Raw genomic sequence first — 24,518 nt, 5'->3', positions numbered from 1 at the left:
CTTCTCATGGCATTTCCTCTTCCTGGAGAACATAGTTACATAGCAGGTCTTAACTTGATTCAGATCTCTCCATAAATGCCCCCCTTCATAGAGAAACCATCTCTAACAGCCCTATTCAAAGCAGCCTCCTCCATATGTTCAGTTTTCCTCATTGTCCTAATAATTACTGGCCATTCACTAACAAATTTATTAAGTGTTTCCAAGGGGATGTAAGCTCTGTGAACTTATTTATTTTGTCTCTCTTGTTCACTAATGTCGGCCAGAGCCTTGAACAATGTCTGGGGTATATTATGTACTCAGTAAATGTTGTTTGAATGAATGGATCAATGAGTGAATAAATGTTTTAAATTTTAGTATTCTCAGGGTCAGAAGAGTAAATACCTTGAAAAAATTCACACAGATTTTTGGTGACAAAGCTAGAATTGATATCAGTTTAATGCCAGAATCCGAACTCTTAAATAGTACAGTTTTCTACATTTTGAGTTCTCTAAGTACTTATCCCTCTATTTCCCTTGCCAGCTTTTATTTTAGGCCATATAATATAACTTAATTTGAAAAGAATTTTTTGTTTTTGGTTAGGCAAGCTGTTCCTCTTTCACTTCAAATAATTTAATTAAGGAGAGAAAGAGTAAGATGTATAGTCATTTGTAAGAAGACTTACCTACTATACAAACATAGGTCATCCAGAATGTTGGAATAAAGTTGTTCAATAGATGAGAACTTGCAAAACTTATCAATATTCACAGGGCAAAAAAACCAGCAGAATCTCCCTGGGATACAATTTTGATTTTCTATGGATGATTTACAGGGTTATAAAACAGCTCAAAACACACAGACACACAAACCCCATAGAATCAAAAAAAAAAAAACAAACCCAAAAAACAAGACAATGACCGTAGACATCAAAGATACCCAGTAATCATTCTTGGTCCATTTCAAAATCTTATACAATTTTTTAATACAAATTTTTTAATCAAAGGGCCATGAGTGTCTTTCAGACCTAATAACAACACAAGTTAAGATTTATCTTATATACCAATATGATAGTATAAAAATATTTGCATTCAGAGACTTCTCAAATCCTTTGTCTTAATTTTCTGTCTTCCCCACCCAAGTAGAATTCAATGTTGATCTGCTCAGGTTTTGGGTAATAGCCTGTTTTGCTAACCATGAGAAAGTGTGAAGAGACAAATTACAAGAATGAAATTTGGACTGACTTAAGTTATAAAGCTTCTGAAAGAGAGCAGAGAGGAGGAGGGACTGGAGGAGTATAGGCTGAGGATTTTTGAGGAGGGTTTGAGGAGGAGACTTTAGATGCAGCTCTTATGATGTGAGGGTTTGGGGAGAGAGATGCTTGAAGGTATCTGGAAGATGTTTTGCTGTGTTCGTTGAACGTAATTTTTTTTGGTGCAGCTGTTTCAATTCAATTGTTTCCATGCAATGCAATTTAATTAATCCTTTAGACCATTTTTGAGAAATGTTATGAAAGCCAAATTACTTTGTTATTCTAGTTTGCACTTGGAATTATATTTATTTTATATGTAACAAGCAAGGTGTCGATCCTTGTCATAAGGAGACTCGGTATAATTATTGCTATAGGGATTTGTTAACCAAATTTAATTTGTGGAGTTTGGTCACATATAGTGTTGATATGAGCTATATTTCTTTTCACTTTTTCACTCATAGGCATTGCTTTAAGTAAGGTTAGTGTACAGCCCACGGACATCCCAGATTTGTTTCTTCTGTGATTTTTACAGTTGTACTGTCCAATATGGTAGTCCTCAGTCATATACTATTATTGACCACTTTAGATGTGGCTAGTGAGATTGAGAAACTTAATTTTTATGTTATTTCATTAAAATTTTAAAACGGATACTAAATTTAATTATTGGAAAACTTTTAAGAATTTTTACAATAACATGTATGGGGATCTACTTTTTTGACCTATATATTTTATGAAATCTAAATACAGATCAGGTATTCCTGATGCAAATTTAGCGTATGAATTGAGATATATAAAAGGCACACAAGATTTTGGAAAACTTAGTACAAAAAATAATGTAAAATATCTTATTAATTTTTTATATTGATTACATGTTGATAATATATTGGATAATTGGGTTAAACAACATCTTTTAATCTAACATTGATGGCTCATTCGACAAATATCTATTGAGTATTTGCTATGAACAGGCATTATTATCGAAACAGAGATGGCAAAGATAGTCAAGTCTTCATAGAAAAATGAGACTTGAATTTGTCTGTCATAAGTACTGAACAGAGGAAGGAGGAATGGTCTCAGTACAACCGCGAAGGCAGCAATAAAAGCAACAAGCCCTGGAAGGGTGAGAAGACCAGCCTGGTTGAACTGGAATATATTTTCAGAGAGTGAAAGAAAAAGTAATAAAGCACAGTTGTAATAAATGCGGTTGATGTGACTCCTTCTACTGGAGTACGGTAAATACAGAGTGTTCAAACAGCCAGGAAACACAAAGAAATAGTGTACTTACTATACTTTGTTCAGATTAACAATGGAACTTATTTCTTTAGATTTAGAGGCATTTTACCTAAAGAGGTGCTGGAGATTGAAGAGAATTATATTGAACATATTCCTGGAAAACGTAATTAAGGTTGTAGTGGTTTTAAAATAGGTCTGCAAATTCTTTGACAGTTCTCTCTTCCAAAGGTGATGCTTAATTCTCCTCCCTGGGAACATAGGTCAGACTTAATGATTCCTTTCTAAGCACAGAATGTAGCAGAAGTGACTTGCTATGTGACTTGCAAGGTCATCTAAAGGATGTCGTTTCTGCCTGGCTCTCTCTCTTGCATCCATCTCTCTGGGGGAAGGCAGCTATCATGTTGTGAAGACACTCAAGCTGCTCCATGGAGAAGCCCATGTGGAGAGGAACTGAGGTCTCCTGACCAAAGCCAGCACCACCTTACCAGCCACGTAGGTAAACCATCTTCGAAGTGGATCATCCAGTCACAGTTAAGCCTTTAGGTGACAGAAGCCTGAACCAACACTGTGACTGCAACCTCATTAAATATGGAGCCAGAATCATCCAGCCAAGCTGCTTCCAAATTCTGGACCCACAGGAAACTGAATTATAACTAATGCTGACACTTATAAACCAATAAGTTGTGTGCTACTAATTTATGTAGCAGTAAATGACTAATGAAAACATACTGTTTAAAATAAATATGTCCTATGTTTTCTGACCTTTCTGATACTCTGTAGGTACTTGCAATGGGGAATGTCATGATGATGATGCCATCTTGGCAGTAACAGTCTGGCAACATTGACAAAAAGATCAGATGGCCAAGAGACAGATAGCACTGAAAGGTGACTGGGTCTATTTTAGTCTCCCAGAGTAGAGGTGACCTGGAGAAGGGCAGTGGTAGAAGAGATAGAGAAATGAAAGAGGTGAAACCTACAAATGTCAGGAATTATTCATTCAAAGATGACACCAGATTTTTGAGCTAGAGTATCTTGGTGGTTGACATTGCCTTAGGTGAAAAATCCATAGATGCTTAGGAAGAGGGGTTCACTTTTGGATAAAGTAAAATTTAGGGTCACAAATGCCTTGAGGTTGGATAAGGGTAAAGAGTCTATGTTAGTGAAAAGTGGACTTTCATGTAATTGTCAATTAAAAAGAAGAAAAGTAGCAGGAAAGTTAACTTTGGGATAGTGAGGAAAATTAATTATCTCAGGATATCGGATATAGTTCCCTGCACAATGAAGCATTTTAGATTGCTACTTCGGTTAACCAACTTGATTGTCTCCACAGCTTTTGGAGACTAGGGACCATAACTTCTGCTCCTGTGACTTCCTCCATATCTTGTTGGTTATTGGTAATCAATCATTTTCATATGTTTATTTGATTTTTAAAAGACCCAAAGGAGCCATTCTGATCAGTCTACAGCCTCATTTTTGGTTTATCTAAAATTTTCCAAAATTTCCAGACATTTCATCTTCCACCACATCCAACACAATTTTCCCACAATGGTGCACGCTATTTTCTATTTGCATCATTTTTCTCACAGTGATTGTGTTCCTTCTACCTTTAACATTACTCTTCTCCATCATCTCCCCGGAAAGTCCTTACTCATCCTGTAAGATTATAGGGCATACTGCAGTTGCTATACAGACATTCCTCTGCTCCTTTCCCATTTGTGTAGCTGCTCTGTGTTTGGGGAGGAGCAACCACAGCACTCTGCTTCAAAGATGGACCTTCACTGTCAAAAGCCAGAGACCATAGTTCCATTACCCTTGCATGTAGTAGTGGGTGTAGGGCTGGGCAGGGAATCCATACATATGTCAATTAATCCATGGCATTTTCTGGGTATAATAACTGGGGAAAGAGTGAGCAGGGGCTTAGGTGATCCAGGTAGATTAACCACTGTATTTTTATTCAGCAGTTGGGGGAAAACCAACTCTTGATGTGGATGGTACGGCAGTAGGGTAGGCAGATAGGAGATGTGGTGCTGGTGGAGCTACTTCCAAGCCATGAGAGAAGCCAGCCTGAGGGTGAAGCTGCCATAGGAAAGAGACCAATCCTGAGAAACTCACACAGAGAGAAGGCCATGGAGATCTGATCTCTAGCTCTGAAGTCCTCTCTACCTCTGGCTGTTTCCAGCTACTTGAGCCAAGATGTTTCCTTAATTGCTTAAGCCTAACTGAGTTGAGTTTTCCATTACTTGTAATTGCAAAGTGTCTTAAACAAAAATCCAGATAAACTTTAACTTCCTTTGTAAGGCCCTCCCAAATCTCTATAGGCAGGTCAGCTTATTGACCCTTCTTTTCCCCAGAACTCTGCTTATACAGCACTCATACTATTGAAAGTATTGAATTGTAATGAACTGTTTCATTATCTGTTTCCCGGGTACACTCTGAGCTCATTAAGGACGGAGACCAAATCCTATTCAGCATTATATCCCCAGAGCCTTGCACACTGCCCAGTTGCCTTAGAAGCTATCAATGTGTGAATGAATGAATCTTCGACTCCTTTTCCTTGTTCCTTATTTCAGCCCCTGACAAGAAGCAATACGTTCAATAGCTGGGGAAAGTAAGAGTTTAAGTAAAGTGTTTGGATTGGCGTAATGCAGTCTGCAGTGGTTCAACCTATTTTTCACAGGGTTATCAGTCTCTGCCCCAAGTGACCTTTATACCATTTCCATTAAGGTCAATTTCCTCTTGAAATTACCTATAGCTTCTGCACAACAGTGTGCTTTCATGTTCATTTATTCAACAAGTATTTATTTCAAGCTTGCCTCGTATTGGTCACTGGTCTGGGGATACAATAGTAAACAAAATTCTTTCCCTTACAATTCTAGCAGGGGGATTCAAACTATAAAAAAATATATAAGTAAAATATAGAGTATGTTAGATGGTGATAAGGTCTATAAAGAAAAAGCAAGGAAATAGGGCAGGGAATGCTGGAGGTAGTTGGATTGCGATTTTAAACAGAGTGATCAGGATAGCCTCACTGAGATGGTGACAACCAAAGGAGGTGAGGGAGATATATGTACATCTTACAGAAAAGTGTTCAGGAGGGAAAATGTTAAGTGCAAAGATTCTAATGTGGGAGCACCTGGTGTATGAGAGGAAAAACCAAGGGGCCAGGGAGACTGGAGCAGAATGAGTGAGGAGGAAATCATTAAGGAGGGCAGGGAACAACAGTATTAGAGAAATAATGCTGATCGGTAAGCCACTGAACTTGTCTGACTGGCTTTTTAATCAGGGAAAATTGAGAAGGTTCTGGAGGGATTTAACAGGCAACACAGGATGACAGTCTCACCATTAGAAGGCTCGAAGGCATGGCCATCTGTATTATTCTGGGGCTCAGAAAAGCATCTGCCTAGCTCCACACAGGGAGGCTTTATCTAATTAGTATTTGAATTTCGTATCAAGTTGCTCTGTTTCCTTCTAACGAAGCCCAATGTATTTAATTCTTATTAAATATTTTAGCTAACATGTCAGTTACACACTTTTTAATATAAGGGTGGTGGCATATAAGTGGAAATGAAATACACAGGGCTTCAAATTATGTGTAACTCGGTAGAGGGATTAGAAGGCATCTTGAAAAGATATGGAGTGTCTAATATTTCACTTTGTTTTTCCTGGGAGAGGACTACATAATAGAACCACCTTTCTATTTTCTCCTCTTGCAGCCCAGCTGCCTGTGACTGATAGCTATTAAATTAGGTTTTACCTCCTCAGATTTGTCTAGATTAAATACATTTATAGCACAGCAAGCCACTGAGAGACAAAGGCACAAGGGGCAATCTGTCTATTTTGGTCTTCATAGTTAACCATCATTTAAATATGCAAAGGAAAACAGTCTGAAGACAGGAAAAAAGGAAAATGAATAAAGTACACTGAGCATTAGACACATATAAAGCTCCCCAAATTTATAAATACAAACTAGCATATGCATATATTTCTTAAGACAACTTACTTCAAATGCAGGAGCAAGGGAGGAATCCTATAGAATATGTAAGTTCATTGAGAGTGATTTGCAGTATGGTCCTCTTTCCCACCACGTCAGGGGAATATATATGTTAGTCTTATTCGAGGAGAATTGATTTGGGAAGAATTCCACTTGTGCAGTATACTCAGAGGACAGAAGCACATGTTCCCTAAACAGTGATGCCGAGGTTACTACTTTGAAATGAGTAGGTCAAAGTCATGCTAGTAGGAGGAATATGCTTTCCCCGTGTAAAATTGTGTTTCCTTTAGAAAAAATGAATCATGTTTGATGCAGCCAAGTATGTTTGCCGTTGGTGATTCATAAGGAAACAGATGGCAGCTTCCACTCTTTGAAAGTGTGAACTAGAACTGTAGCACCTATCATTACTCTGTCCCTCAAGAGATCGGGCCCCCCACTCCCTATCACCCTGTAGGGCCAGCAGAGTCTGTATACAAGGAAGCCATGTTTAACATCCTGCCCGAACATTAGGGAAGAACTTGCAAAGCACATGAACGTTGAGAGATTAAAGGCCTGCATTTCTATCACAGGTAGGAAAGCTTGGAGTTCCTTAAAATGTAGCAGAAGGAGGGGACACCAGACAAGGGACTTGAAAAGAGATTGTGGGAAGATAAAAGAAAAACAGGAAAATGCTGGGATTATCTCTAAGGATCTAAAATGTGTGACTTTCTTCCTAGTTTTGTGGTATTAAGGAATAAATTAGTTAAATATAGTAGCATTCCCAAGTCCTTCTCCTCTCTTCTGTGTTGAACAGGGGACAAAGAAGAGCTCATGATCTCCTGGAGGGACCCAATCAGAGCAGGATCTGGTCAGCAGGTCACACTGGCCCATTCTATGTGACCAACAGAGAGAATGCTCCAGGGCAGCAAAGTCCTTCCCTAGCAAGAGAGGTCATGAGCAGCTTTCTGATTTTTATTCTCTTGGGGAGGAAAGTAGGGCCTTCCTACATCTGCTCATAGATAATAGCAGGGCGATATAGAACAACAGAGAATTTCACTTTTATAGTAGATGCTGGCCCTTCAGTTACAGTTGGAGCCCTTGGGCCAGGGCATATACTTCTGAGATTTTCTTTCCTTCTCAGAAAATGGTTTCTCAGTGTGACCTAAGTTAGACATTAGAAGAGCTGATGGAAATGAGTATTTAAAGGGAAGGTAGAGGCAGGAACCAATACTCTTTAACGGTAGAGTTAGTTACCTATGCCTTTTGGGCCTCTATACAAGAAATTCAAAGAATAGTAGAACAAAGGAATTCCTCTAGAAAGTAGTAATGAGAACATGTTTTTAGCCTTGATTTATCTGGGTAATTGTTCAGCTTAAAACTGTGAGGGGTCTATGATGTTATAATCTGTATCTCTTTTTATAGATATATGTACACGTACACACACGCGCACACACACACACACACACAGATAGGAACACAGGACCTCTGAATCAGGGATCGGACTGTTTATTTCCTCACAGAGCAGCTTGAATCGGTTCTTGATGCCCAAATGTGATGCAGTGAGAGCCAGATGTGCCCTGTGTATACGTTGGAGTTTGTACCATAGGAAATGAACCTTAGAATTATGAAGTTAGAATTTATATAGGGTGGCTTTCCTATCTGTCCCTCTGCCCGTCTGGAGAGAGAAAAAGCAACTTTTGCTTTTGCCCTGCAATGTAAAAATTCATATTTGTGGAGGGAAGGGGGAAGGTCTCTACTCCAACATACTGGGGTGTAATCCAATGTCTCTGGGGAGAGATCAGAGTTTTCTTTCTCTATGGAGCGCTCCACCTTGAGGGCTACTAGTCAATCATCCTTTAACCCAGGTGCCAATGTTCTTTGTTCAGAAAGCCCCAGTTGTTCGGAAACATGAAAATATTCATGGTGCATTGTTTCCCCACAAAAGCAGGGATAATAAAAATTCTTCTAAGTATGGTTTGAAGCTAGAATGAGATTATACAGAGATGAAGATAAGAAGCAAAGGGAAACAAGGGCAAGCCAGGAAAGAGATGAAGTCAGTGTGTACTTCCTTCAGCTTCTAAGGGGTGAAGCTGTGCCCACGCAGGGCCTTTCACTATGGAGTTTTCATCTGTACTTCACGTTGCACTCTTCCAGTAATGTGAATCAAGGCTGATGCATCCTTCTGCAATTGCCATTCTGCCACGGTAGTTTTCCTCTTTTCCACACTATTTTATAATGGGACAGAAACTTGTTCGTGATGGTACTCCTAGGTATAGTACCAATGACAGTATCTGTAATGTGAAAAGTGTTGAAAAATTAATGATGCAGAGTACTATCCCCTTTCATCCCAAGCAGTAGCTTTCTAAGTAGTTTCCTAGAGCATATTCCTCATTTCCAGGGAGTTATGTATATAGTAAGGTGATGGTGATGATGATGATTTTGGTGGAAGAGAATGGAGAGCATAAGTGTACAATCAGATAGTTATATTGAGTCAGAGAAGACTGAGTTTAATGCCACTTCCACCACGAAGTTTTTTTTTTTAATTTTAGAAGCCTTTGTTTGCTCATCTACATAGTAGAAATAATATTATCAATAACAACATCCATGGTATCTAATAAGAGGATATTTATCTTAGAACACCTAAATGAGATATGTACGGTACTTAGCATTGTGTAAAGCACTTAGCAGCGCTCAAAAATGATTAGCTATTGTTAGTTATCATTATTGATTTTTTTAAAGGAGGTAAAGAAAGAGCATAGGAAGGCAAGCAAGCAGAAAAGTAAATGATTGATTTTTTTTGATTTAATTCTATTTGGTGTTGCTCCTTGCCAAGTCATTGTTATAACCAATCCAAAGAAGAGATGGGTTGTGCAGAGAGATTTAGAAAAAAACTACGAGACCAAATGAATCTCAGTACATGCAGAAATTACATTGCCTACAGCTGTTAGATTTGGGCAGAAACAGATGAATAAATATAAATGAGCTGTAACTTTGATTTTCCTTCTGAATTTGCACAGGGGTCATTCTGACATCAAAAGTAATCACAGTCAAAGAGACTTACAACTGTTGTAGCTTTGACATTTTGCATGAGCTGGGTCAGACCTCTCACAAGTGCTACAGCCTCACTTTTCTTTATTTGTAAAAGCTGCCCTGTGTGGCCACATGAAGTAGACAGACACTGACTGTATGCCTAATTTCCAACATCGGTGAAATACTCCAAGATGCACTAAAAGAAATGCACCAAAATATTATCATAATTGAGGAATGTATTATACTAGATATCTGGGTTTTTACTTATTTAATTTTTAAAAATTAATTTTTATTTTTGGCTGCGTTGGGTCTTTGTTGCGGAGCATGGGCTTTCTCTAGTTGCAGCAAGCGGGGGCTGCTCTTCGTTGCGGATTGCAGGCTTCTCATTGCGGTGGCTTCTCTTGTTGTGGAGCACGGGCTCTAGTTGGGCAGGCTTCAGTAGTTGTGGCACTCGGGCTCAGTAGTTTTGGCACGTGGGCTCTAGAGAATAGGCTCAGTAGTTGTGGTGCACGGGCTTACTTGCTCCATGGCATGTGGGATCTTCCCAGACAAGGGCTCGAACCCGTGTCCCCTGCATTGGCAGGTGGATTCTTAACCACTGTGCCACAAGGGAAGTCCTTTATTTATTTTTTAATTCAACTGTAAAAAACAAAGTTAAAAGGACAAAATGCATCTTATTTAAATCTTGCCTCTATCCCTCCCCTTCCGCACTGGCATCGCTCTACTTCACTCCAGTTTAAGCTGCCATCATCTTGTTCCTGAACTGCTCTAATAGCTGCCCACAGGTTTTCCTCTTTACTCTCTTGTTCTATTCCTTGCCTCCAGCCAATCTGTTCTCCACAGCAATCTCTATGACATATACGTCAGATAAAGTCAACATCCTGCTGAAAAGCCTCCAATAACCTCCCATTAGGGAAGTCCAAAATCCTTAAAATGGTTTAGGTGATCTTCCAGTTCCTGGACTGGCTTTTCTCCAGTGTCCTTTATTGCCCTTGATGCTCTTACCTTCTACCTATTCCACACATCTTTCATTTTTCATTGTTTCTCCTTTGGAATATGCAATTCTCTCTAAGTAGAATGACTGCTATTCAACTTTAAGAACTTAAAGTTTAAGAATGTTTTTTACTCTGAGAAGGCATTCTTCATTCTAGACCAATGTAGGACCTACCAAACTAAATATATGCCATTTCCTCTGGTGGACTCTATTTTTCCTCTACCATATCACTGTTTACATTGTGTTATTTATGTAGCATTGGTAGTCTCTGATAGGCCCTATGTGGACCATGTAACAGTAACAATTCTTTGCACCTAACCTACCCCCACCCCATTTAATGAGGGGTATCCTTTTCCTACAGGTAGGATTAGAAGGAATGAAATGAAGCTTTTGGCTTCATAAACACTAACTTAAAGCTGAGAGCCTAAACACTATCACGAAAGCCAAGGTATTGAAATTATGGAAAAGGATTTTTTTTTTAATCCTAAATTTTTTGTAGTATATCTTTATAAACAGTGTTTTATTATAAGCCAACGGTTGGAGAGAATTGGCAGGATTTATTTAAGGGAAGGGCCCCTAAGACCAAAAGTGGAATTAGTCTCCCGCCATTGAAAGAGAAAGATAAGTAGAAGTGATATGGGAGATTAAATGTTTCTTTTCCCTCTTGGGGGTGATGCTTCAAGTGAAAACAATATGAGTTCACTTATCTGAGATGTAATTTCTGAATTCTCATTTTGCTCTACTTATAGAAGCCGCGTCCCTATGGCTCATTCTTTGCGTCTTTAACACCATGCTTAGCACACACACACAACAAGATCCTTTGTAAACATTTGGTGAATGACAAAGTAACTTAGTAATGCTAATTTAGGAAAGAGAACAATTTAGTGATTAATTTCTAACATGTTTCCTTAACTGTTTCCCACATCACTCTTTCTGTACCCCTCCCATCCCTGTACTTATGTCCATTGTACTTACGTCACATTGTTCAACCTAATTGATTTTTTAAAGTTTCAGAGTTTTTGAGATGAGAGGTGATGTGTTTTCACAAAATCCATAGACAGAAAGCCACATTACTAGCTTTGCACTTCATTTGAATGAATTGCAATGAATTGCACTTCATTTGAATACAGCATCCTGTATTTGAGCCATGTGACTTAAGATATATATTTTTTTCATGCAGGGGTTCCTTGCTTTGCCAAGGTTGGATGGAAGACAGGTAAAGGGATGTGTAATAGTACATTCACCTTTTGCATCAGTAAAGGGACAGGGTCTCTACATTTGGACTATCCAGTTATAATAGATGTTTAGTAAAAACACTGAAGGAAGTTTCCTTTCTTTTTTTAGGCCCATCTCACAACACTCCTACTAAAATTGTACCTAAGGTTTCTAAATTATGAGAGAGAGAGAGAGAGAGAGAGAGAGAGAGAGAGAAACTCAAGTATTAAAAAAATAAAACTCTAGGATATTATACTTAGGTTTTCCGTTTCTCCCCTATTGCATAATTTCTAATTCGTAAACATTAAATAGGATACCCAGTGCCATATGCTGAGAGGTACAAAAGCTAGGTAGACTAGATCTTGCCCCCAGATGTGCTTAGGTTATTTTATTTTTATTTTCCAACTACTCTTCATAAATACCCTGCCCCTCATAACAAAGTTTTTTGTTTTGTTCTGTTGGTAAAACATAAAGGAGGACAAATTTATCCAGGTCTAAGATGAGACAGATAGAAAATTTTAAAATGGTGGAAGAGACAGTGAATAAGAGAAGCAAGAAAACTCAGGAGAGATGAAAGAAACCTAAGAATCCTCAACAATGTGTTTTCACTTAACCTTTGAAGGACTCTGGTTATATGTGGCATTTTCTCTCTCTTGCCGTAACTCTTTTACAATATTAATGAAATACAAAATAGGCACAAAATGCTTCCTTTCTCTAACGTAACTTGGAGTTCAATATTATAGGATTAAAAATGGCTAATTTTCCTAAGCCAACTTTTCTCAACTAAGCACTATTCATTAGATATTCTGGCTTTTCAAAAGACAACTAAAACTGCCTATGATAATACTACAGTTTCATTTTTTCTTTATATTAGTTAGTAAGATATTAAAACTTAACTCACCCACATCTTTCTATACCTCATATTTGAAGGGAAATAGTTAAGTATGTATGCATATTAAGTTCAGAGAAGAATTTCAATGAAAGTAATAGTTTAAAGAATTAATGAATAGATAAAATGAATACACAAAATTTAGGAAGGTTTTTCTGTATATTCAGATTTTATGCATATATAATTTATGTGTCATTAGCCTTTACTATAACTCTTTCAGAAGTTGTGACATAAATTACATTTTTTAAAAAAGAAAACTGTTCAGAGTTTCAAACACATTTGTCTTCAGTGCTGTATCACGTGCTAATATATATTGAAAACAGTGTGTGGGAATATTACTCATCAATAAAAAGAACACAGTATTAATACATGCTAGAGCATGGGTGAACCTCAAAAACATTATGCTAAGTGAAATAAACAGGCACAAAAGATACATATTGTGTGATTCAATTTATGTGAAATCTCTAGAAAAGGCAAAGACATAGAGACAGAAAGTATTTTAGTGGTTTCCAGGGACCAGGAGTGGAGACAAGAGAGATTGCAAATGGACACTAGGGATCTCTTGGGTGTGACGGAAATGTTTTAAAATCAGATGGTTTTAATGGTTGCACACCTCTGTAAATTTAATGAAAAGTATTAAATTATATACTTAAAATGAGTTAATCTTATTACATGTAAATTACCCTTTAATAAAGCTATTTTAAAAGTCTGTACATTCACTCTTGGAAAAAGTAGTTAAATATTTAGAATACAACAGAAAGGAGAAAAGTGTATAACAAGAGGATTTTAAAAGTCTGGAAATATACATTTTTGTGGTATTAATCTTTTAGAGCAGACTCTTTTTTTGCTTCTTTACATGAATTACCTTTGAGTATTTTAAAATACAACTCCTTTTGGTTAATATGTGGAAAACGCATATCCTTTGATAAAAAGAGATCAACATACCTTAAGACATGAATTGGGTTTATTTTCTGTAAAATCCAAACTATTTTTTTAAAAAAGAAAACATTTTAATTAAGCAGTTATATCCTATTATTTTTCTTCTTTGCTCAAGATACTTTACATCAAGTTACATCCTCGATACCTTTCACATTGATCATTACCTTTCTATTCTCACAAATGCAGTCTAATTCAGGCTGGCAGCAAGACCAGCTCTTTTTGTGCTGGGCTTAGCGTTTTCCTAATCTGGAGGTGAAATTTCCAATACATGACTAAGAAAATGTTTGGCTTAGTTGGAGCCAGACCAAGAAAAGTGGGACTTAAAATAGGGACTTTAGGCTAGGAAACAGGTATGCCCATGAGGAAATTTTAGGTAAAGATATAATTTATTGCCTCAGTGTGGGAGCTCTTCTGACCCTGCCCTGGACGGTGTTCCTGGAGCATCCAGGTCATCCCTCAGGTGCCTGAGGCATAGCGAGGGCATCGTTTCCTATTCCCAGCAAGGCACTCGGATCCCCACTGCAGTGGTGTGTCCAGTGAACAGCTTTCTTGGGAGTCAAGATGCCATGTGGCTGACAGGGTCTTGGTGCTCCAGGGGGTGTCAGGCCTGAGCCTCTGAGGTGGGAGAGCCGAGTTGAGGACATTGGACCACCAGAGACCTCCTGGCCCCATGTAATATCAATCAGCAAGAACTCTCCCAGAGATCTCCATCTCAACACTAAGACTGAGATCCACTCAATGACCAGCAAACTCCAGTGCTGGACACCCTATGACAAACAACTAGCAAGACAGGAACACGACCCCACCCGTTAGGAGAGAGGCTGCCTAAAATCATACTAAGTTCACAAACACAACAAAACACACCACCGCATGCAGTCCTGCCTACCAGAAAGACAAGATCCAGCCTCATCCACCAGAACACAGGCACTAGTCCCCTCCACCGGGAAGTCTACACAACCCACTGAACCAACTGTAGCCACAGGGCGCAGACACCAAAAGCAATGGGAACTACGAACCTGCAGCCTGGGAAAAGGAGACCCCAAACGCAGTAAGTTAAGCAAAATCAGAAGACAGAGAAACACACAGCAGATGAAGGAGCAAGGTAAAAACCCACCAGACCTAACAAATGAAGAGGAAATAGGCAGCCTACCTGAAAAAAGAATTCAGAGTAATGATAGTAAAGATGATCCAAAATCTTGGAAATAGAATAGAGAAAATAAAAGAAATGTTTAACAAGGGCCTAGGAGAACTAAAGAGCAAACAAACAGTGATGACCAGCACAATAAATGAAATTAAAAATTCTCTAGAAGGAATCAATAGCAGAAAACTGAGGAGGAAGAATGGATAAGTGACCTGGAAGGTAAAATAGTGGAAATAACTACCACAGAGAAGTTTAAAGAAAAAAGAATGAAAGGAATTGAGGACAGTCTCAGAGACATCTGGGACAACATTAAATGCACCAACATTCGAATTATAGGGGTCCTAGAAGAAGAAGAGAAAAAGAAAGGAACTGAGAAAATGTTTGAAGAGATTATAGTTGAAAACTTCCCTAATATGGGAAAGGAAAGAGTAAATCAAGTCCAGGAAGCTCAGAAAGTCACATACAGGATAAATCCAAAGAGAAACACACCAAACACATATTAATCAAACTATCAAAAACTAAATACAAAGAAAAAATATTAAAAGCAGAAAGGGAAAAACAACAAATAACATACAAGGGAATCCCCATAAGGTTAACAGTTGATGTTTCAGCAGAAACTCTTCAAGCCATAAGGGAATGGCAGGACATATTTAAAGTGATGAAAGGCAAAAAACTACAATTAAGATTACTCTACCCAGCAAGGATAACATTCAGATTTGACAGAGAAATTGAAAACTTTACAGATAAGCAAAAGCTAAGAGAATTTAGCACCACCAAGCCAGCCTTACAACAAATGCTAAAGGAACTTCTCTAGACAGGAAACACAAGAGAAGGAAAAGACCTACAATAACAAACCCAAAACAATTAAGAAAATGGTAATAGGAACATACATATCGATAACAACCTTAAATGTAAATGGATTAAATGCTCCAACCAAAAGAGGTAGACTCGCTGAATGGATACAAAAACAACACGCATATATATGCTGTCTACAAGAGACCCACTTCAGACCTAGAGACACATACAGACTGAAAGTGAGGGAAAGGAAAAAGATATTCCATGCAAATGGAAATCAAAAGAAACCTGAAGTAGCAATTCTCATATCAGACAAAATAGACTTTAAAATAAAGACTATTACAAGAGACAAAGAAGGACACTACATAATGATCAAGGGATCGATCCAAGAAGAAGATCAAACAATTGTAAATATTGATGCACCCAACATAGGAGCACCTCAATACATAAGGCAAATGCTAACAGCCATAAAAGGGGAAATTGACAGTAACACAACAATTGTAGGTGACTTTAACACCCCACTTACACCAATGGACAGATCAACCAAAATGAAAATAAATAAGGAAACACAAGCTTTAAATGATACATTAAACAAGATGGACTTAATTGATAATTATAGGACATTTCATCCAAAAACAACAGAATACACTTTCTTCTCAAGTGCTCATGGAACATTCTCCAGGATAGATCATATCTTGGGTCACAAATCAAACCTTGGTAAATTTAAGAAAATTGAAATAATATCAACTATCTTTTCCGACCACAATGCTATGTGACTAGATATTAATTTCAGGAAAAAAACTATAAAAAATAACAAATGTATGGAGGCAAAATAATACACTACTAAATAACCAAGAGGTCACTGAAGAAATCAAAGAGGAAATCAAAAAATACCTAGAAACAAATGACAATGAAAACATGATGGCCCAAAACCTATGGGATGCAGCAAAAGCAGTTCTAAAGGGAAGTTGTAGCAATACAATCGTACCTCAAGAAATAAGAAACATTGCAAATAAATGACCTAAACTTACACCTAAAGCAATTAGAAAAAGAAGAATAAAAAACTCCAACGTTAGCATAAGGAAAGAAATTATAAAGATCAGATCAGGAATAAATGAAAAAGAAATGAAGGAAACAATAGGAAAGAAGAATAAGACTACAAGCTTCTTCTTTGAGAAGATAAACAAAATTGATAAACCATTAGCCATACTCATCAAGAAAAAAAGGGAGAAGATTCAAATCAATGGAATTAGAAATGAAAAAGGAGAAGTAACAACAGACACTGCAGAAATACAAAGGATCATGACAGATTACTACAAGCAGCTATATGCCAATAAACGGACAACCTGGAAGAAATGGACAAATTCTTAGAAAAGCACCACCTTCTGAGACTGAACCAGAAAGAAATGGAAAATATAACAGACCAATCACAAGCACTGAAATTGAAACTGTGATTAAAAATCTTCCAATAAACAAAAGCCCAAGACCAGATGGATTCACAGGCAAATTCTATCAAACATTTAGAGAAGAGCTAACACCCATCCTTCTCAAACTCTTCCAAAATATAGCAGAGGGAGGAACACTCCTAAACTCATTCTATGAGGCCATCATCACCCTGATACCAAAACCACACAAAGATGTTACAAAAAAAGAAAACTAAAGTCCAATATCACTGATGAACGTAGATGCGAAAAACCTCAAGAACATACTAGCAAACAGAATCCAACAGCACATTAAAAGGATCATACACCATGATCAAGTGGGGTTTGTCCCAGGAATACAAGGATTCTTCAGTATATGCAAATCAATCAATGTGATACGCCATATTAACAAATTGAAGGATAAAAAGCATATAATAATCTCAATAGATGCAGAAAAAGCTTTTGACAAAATTCAACACCCATTTATGATAAAAACTCTCCAGAAATTAGGCATAGAGGGAACTTATCTCAACATAATAAAGGCCTTATATGGCAAACTCACAGCCAATATCATTCTCAATGGTGAAAAACTGAAAACATTTCCTCTCAAATCAGGAACAAGAAACAGTTGCCCACTCTCACCAGTATTATTCAACATAGTTTTGGAAGTTTTAGCCACAGCAATCAGAGACAAAAAAGATATAAAAGGAATCCAAATTTGAAAAGAAGTAAAACTGTCACTGTTTGTAGATGACATGATACTATATATACAGAATCCTAAGGATGCTACCAGAAATGTACTAGACCTAATCAATGAATTTAGTAAAGTAGTAGGATACAAAATTAATGCAGAGAAATCTCTTGCATTCTTATACACTAATGATTAAAAATCTAAAAGAAAAATTATGGAAACACTCCCATTTACCATTGCAACAAAACGAATAAAATACCTAGGAATAAACCTACCTAAGGAGGCAAAAGACCTGTATGCAGAAAACTGTAAGACAGTGATGAAAGAAATTAAACATAATACAAACAGATGGAGAGATATACCATGTTTTGGATTGGAAGAATCAACATTGTGAAAATGACTATACTACCCAAAACAATCTACAGATTCAATGCAATCCCTATCAAACTACCAATTTTTCAAAGAACTAGAACAAAAATTTCACAATTTGTATGGAAACACAAAAGACCCCAAATAGCCAAAGCCATCTTGAGAAAGAAAAATGAAGCCGGAGGAATCAGGCTCCCTGACTTCAGACTATACTACAAAGCTACAGTAATCAAGACAGTATGGTACTGGCACAAAAACAGAAATATAGATTAATGGAACAGGATAGAAAGCCCAGAGATAAACCCATGCACATATGGTCACCTTACCTTTGATAAAGGAGGCAAGAATATACAATGGAGAAAAGACAGCCTCTTCAATAAGTGGTGCTGGGAAAACTGGACAGCTACACGTATAAGAATGAAATTAGAACACTCCCTAACACCATACACAAAAATAAACTCAAAATGGGTTAAAGACCTAAATGTAAGGCCAGACACTATAAAACTCTTAGAGGAAAACATAGGCAGAACACTGTATGACATAAATCACAGCAAGATCCTTTTTGACCCACCTCCTAGAGAAATGGGAACACAAACAAAAATGAAAAAAAAAAATAGGGGCCTAATGAAACTTAAAAGCTTTTCCACAGCAAAGGAAATCATAAACAGGATAAAAAGACAACCCTCAGATTGGGGCAAAATGTTTGCAAATGAAGCAGCTGACAGAGTATCAATCTCCAAAATATACAAGCAGCTCCTGCAGCTCAATATCAAAGAAGCAAACAACCCAATCCAAAAATGGGCAGAAAACCTAAACAGACATTTCTCCAAAGAAGATATACAGATTGCCAACAGACACATGAAAGAATGCTCAACACCACTAATCATTAGAGAAATGCAAATCAAAACTACAATGAGGTATCATCTCACACTGGTCAGAATGGCCATCATCAAAAAAAATCTACAAACAATAAATGCTGGAGAGGGTGTGGAGAAGAGGGAACCCTCTTGCACTGTTGGTGGGAATGTAAATTGATACAGCCAGTATGGAGAACACTATGGACGTTCCTTAATAAACTAAAAATAGAACTACCATATGACCCAGAAAGCCCACTACTGGGCATATACCCTGAGAAAACCATAATTCCAAAAGAGTCATGTGTACAGTGCTCATTGCAGCTCTATTTACAACAGCCAGGACATGGAAGCAACCTAAATGTCCATCGACAGATGAATGGATAAAGAAAATGTGGCACATATATACAATGGAATATTACTCAGCCATAAAAGGAAATGAAATTGAGTTATTTGTAATGAGGTAGATGGACCTAGAGTCTGTCATATAGAGTGAAGTAAGTCAGAAAGAGAAAAACAAATACTGTATGCTAACCCATATATATGGAACCTAAAAAATAAATGGTTCTGAAGAACCTAGGGGCAGGAGAGGAATAAAGACGCAGACGTAGAGAATGGACTTGAGGACATTGGGAGGGGGAAGGGTAAGCTGGGATGAAGTGAGAGAGTGGCATGGACATATAAACACTACCAAATGTAAAATAGATAGCTAGTGGGAAGCAGCTATACAGCACAGGGGGACCAGCTTGGTGCTTTGTGACCACGTAGAGGGGTGGGATAGGGAGGGTGAGAGGGAGACTCAAGAGGAAGGGAATATGGGGATATATGTATACATATAGGTGATTCACTTTGTTGTACAGCAGCAACTAACACAGCAATGTAGGGCAATTGCACTCCAAAGGAGATGTTGAAAAAAACCAAAGATATAATTTATTTCCCTGGAATAGTCACACTTGACATTTATTTATTTAACAAATATTTATTGAGTATCTACTCTGGGTCCCGCAACGTTATAGGCATGGGGATAAAACTCAACAAAAAATCTAATTTTAAGGTTCTTTTTTTGCAGTACGTGGGCCTCTTACCGCTGTGGCCCCTCCCATTGCAGAGCACAGGCTCCGGATGAGCAGGCCCAGCGCCATGGCCCACGGGCCCAGCCGCTCCGCAGCACGTGGGATCTTTCCAGACCGGGCCACGAACCTGCGCCCCCTGCATTGGCAGACGGACTCTCAACCACTGCGCCACCAGGGAAGCCCTAAGGTTCTTTTTTTTTTTTTTTCAATCCATTACTTCCAAAATTTCAGTAAAGTAATATTTAATGGCTTTTTAAAAAATTGAGATCAAAATGGTAGATAGTATTTTGTTAGTTTTAAATGTACAACATAATGATTTGATATATATATATATATATATATACAGCAAAATGATTACCACACTAAGTTTAGTTAACATCCATCACCATGTATAATTAGATAAAAATGTTTTCTTGTGATGAGAACTTTTAAGATCTCTCTTAGCAACTTGCATATATACAACCCAGTATTGTTAATGGGTTTTTTTTTCAGTTTTATTTTTTATTGAAGTATAGTTGATTTAAAATTTTGTGTCAGTTTCGGGTATACAGCAAAGTGATTCAGTGATACATATATATGTTTTTTTCACATTGTTTTCCCTTATAGGTTATTATAAATTATTGAGTATAATTCTCTATGTTATACAATAGGTCCTTGTTGGTTACCTATTTTATATATAGTATTGTGTATATGTTAATCCCAAACTCATAATTTATCCCAACCTCCCTAATTTCCCCTTTGATAACCATAAGTGGTGTTTTTTGCACTTTATTTATTTTTATATCTTTGTTGGAGTATAATTGCTTTACAATGTTTTGTTAGTTTCTGCTGTACAACAAAGTGAATCAGCTATACATATACATATATCCCCATATCTCCTCCCTCTTGCATCTCCCTCCCTCCCACCTATCCCGCCCCTCTAGGTGGACACAAAGCATCGAGCTGATCTCCCTGTGGTATGCGGCTGCTTCCCACTAGCTACCTGTTTTACATTTGGTAGTGTATATATGTCAGTGCTACTGTCTCACTTCATTCATCCGGGCTTCCCCTTCCCCACCTGTGTCCTCAAGTCTGTTCTCTATGTCTGCATCTTTCTTCCTGCCCTGCCACTAGGTTCATCAGTACTGTTTTTTTTAGATTCCATATACGTGCATTAGCATACGGTCTTTGTTTTTCTCTTTCTGACTTACTTCACTCTGTATGACAGACTCTAGGTCCATCCACCTCATTACAAATACTTCAATTTTGTTCCTTGTTATGGCTGAGTAATATTTCATTGCATATATGTGTCACATCTTCTTTATCCATTCATCTGTCAATGGACATTTAGGTTGCTTCCATGACCTGGCTATTGTAAATAGTGCTGCAATGAACATTGTGGCACATGACTCTTGGAATTATGGTTTTCTCAGGGTATATGCCCAGTAGTGGGATTGCTGGGTTGTATGGTAGTTCTATTTTTAGTTTTTATAAGGAACCTCCACACTGTTCTCCATAGTGGCTGTATCAATTTACATTCCTACCAACAGTGCAGGAGTGTTCCCTTTTCTCCACACCCTCTCCAGCATTTATTGTTTGTAGATTTTTTGATGATGCCCATTCTAACCGGTGTCAGGTGATACCTCATTGTAGTTTTGATTTGCATTTCTCTAATGATTACTGATGTTGAGCATCTTTTCATGTGTTTGTTGGCAATCTGTATGTCTCCTTTGGAGAAATTCACTAGGAGTGGGTGGGAGCTAGGTCTTGTTATTATATGGATAAGAATTATCCAGGGGTCTTCCCTGGTGGCGCAGCGGTTGAGAGTCCGCCTGCCGATGCAGGGGACACGGGTTTGTGCCCCGGTCCGGGAAGATCCTACATGCCGCGGAGCGGCTGGGCCCGTGAGCCATGGCCACTGAGCCTGCGCGTCCGGAGCCTGTGCTCCGCAATGGGAGAGGCCACAACAGTGAGAGGTCCGTGTACCGCAAAAAAAAAAAAAAAAAAAAAAAAAGAATTATCCAGGTATGGCAGAAACAGGAAAGGATTTTCAACAAAGAGTTTCCCTGTCGTTTTTGAAAGTTCTTCAGGAAACTTACTGCCAGACATTAACTGTAGCCAACATGAATTCTCCTTCCAATGTAAGCATAAAACAAACTAAGGTATAAGGAGTGATTGATCGTTGTCTTCGTTTTCACGGAAAATTGGACAACATGCTTGAGCAGTAATGGGTATGGTAACCTAGAGGAAGGAATGGTGCTGAGAAGTGTCTGAGTGGGCTTTTATGTGTGTAGGACTCAGACAAATGGATGGCAGATAAAACAATTATTACAAGCTAAGGACCATCCCTATATTTTCTCATGCTGTTACTTCTGAAACAGAGAAGGGCACTGCATTGTCATTTTTAAAGTAGACACACTGAAGGATTCCAATTTTATTTGTATGCATTCCTTTTTAAATGTAATATCCTGACTTGCCAGCCACACAATTGTCCAGTAGGGACATTAGGCCACTGTGATACTGATAGGAGGCCACAGTGAGAGAAGGCATAAAAGTCAACTGAAATAAAAGTTGATATTTTTTCATCAGGAGAATTCATGTAACTCATTCTTACTTTGGCCAGAATTAAAATCAGCCTGTAGCTTGCAAAACCACTATAGCTGACATGAGGGAATGAAACCCATAATTATGCTTAGTGGTAGGAGGAAGCTATCGTGGAATCCACAGTAATTTTTAGACAATTTACAAATGCGATTCCTATAGAAATAATTCAAACTGACAACACCTAAGTATCATTTAAGGTAGTATGCCGGTTGGCTAACTGGCCAAGATAAAAGGTGATGCTCTCTGGTAGAAATGGTGGGAATTAAAGTACATATTTTCTAGTATGATTTTAAAATCAGCCTCTAAAATAAGGAAGGTTGACAAGAATCATCACTAAGATCCCTTTTTTATTCTGGTCATTTATAATTCTGTAAGTTTACTTGCTTAACCCATAAACTGGAAAGGAAAATATTCTAGAAAAACCCAAAAAACATATCTCTTATTATTTGACCAAAACATTCTTACCAAAACAATGTTTCTAACTTCTCTTCCAATCCACCTACCTCCAAAGTAACATTAATTAAGCGTTTTTAGTTTGATCTTTCCTTCATTCACCCCAAATGCACTCAGCACCCATCCTTTTTCAGTCACTGTGAGTGTTAAAAAAGGAACTTCCAATTCAACAAGACTTTCTCCTGACAAAATTGTCATTCTTGACAGGCTTGAAACACTTTGGTATCACTGAGAAACCTAGAACAGTATCTTGCACAAAATATGTTCTCAGTAAGACTTGGTAGAGTTAACTTTCTCCTTTTTGTTTTTTTCCTGCTTTTCTTCTCTCTTCTATCAGCCTTCCCTTTCTTATTTAGTACAATTTACTCCTATTGACACATCTTTTATCCTAATAAACTGAAATAAAAATGACTCTATAATAGCCTATTCTTGCATCACATTACATATTTACATATATATTAATATATTACATATATTTTAATGATTTGCACAAATATTTCAAAGTGGTAACAGCTCTTATGAATGGCTTTTCTTCAAAGGGAAGGTAAACAGAAGAGCCTAATAGGGGAAAGGTTATCAGCAATATTCTATTATGAAAATGGAAGAGATCAGCACAGTATGAGGTAGGTCATGCAATAACCTTCGGGGAAGCCTGCCATAAACCCATTATCAACAGAGTGCAACGATGCTAAAGAGAGTGAAGAAGCCTCAATTAAATCTACCCCAGATTAATTCTATGGGTAATGACTCAAAAGTAATTTTCTGAGTATCTTTCAGGTAGATGTCAGCATCATTTAAACATCTTTTACAAAAGGTATACCATGTGTCAGGTATTTTTCTTTATCTATCCTCAAAATAGCCTGTGAGAGTTAAAAGCACTATAGATGAAAACAGGAGACTAATAGGTGAGAAATCTGAAGCTCAGAGAGGTTCAGTAATTTGCCCAAGGTCATATAGGAAAGTGGCTGACCTAGGATTCAAAACCTTAGATTGAGTAAATCCAGCTCTTTATACTCCGCTATCCTGCTTCTAAATTGGATCATGAAATATAAGTGGAGCTGAAGATAAAAATAGGCACACTATTCCAAATAGATCCAAAGACCTTCAAAAGAAAGGAACTGATTTAAGATATTATTTACAGAAGAAATTCAAAGGATCAAAGCAATGTAAAAAATGGAATGCAATGTACTTCTGGTGTGCACTTCTTATAAGAACAATCTCATTAGATATAAAGAAGTATGAGGGATGTGGAGGCAGAATGTTGTCAACTTGCCATGAGCATACCTTTAATAAAGTATACTGAATTAAAGAAGAAAAGAGGAGGGCTTCCCTGGTGGCGCAGTGGTTGAGAGTCCGCCTGCCGATGCAGGGGACGAGGGTTCGTGCCCCGGTCCGGGAAGATCCCACATGCCGCGGAGCGGCTGGGCCCGTGAGCCATGGCCGCTGAGCCTGCGCGTCCAGAGCCTGTGCTCCGCAACGGGAGGGGCCGCGGCAGTGAGAGGCCCGCGTACCACACACACACACAAAAAAAAAAGAAAGAAAAAGAGGAGAAGGGCCATGATACCCAATAAATTCAAAGAAAAGGAAAGGAATATAGAACTGTGTATAAGAAAATACAGAAGAATATCAAAGAGAACTATGAA

The sequence above is a fragment of the Grampus griseus genome (genome assembly GCF_964374135.1).
Source record: "Grampus griseus genome assembly, chromosome: 4".
Taxonomy (NCBI): Eukaryota; Metazoa; Chordata; class Mammalia; order Artiodactyla; family Delphinidae; genus Grampus; species Grampus griseus.
This window is presented reverse-complemented; position numbering follows the sequence as displayed.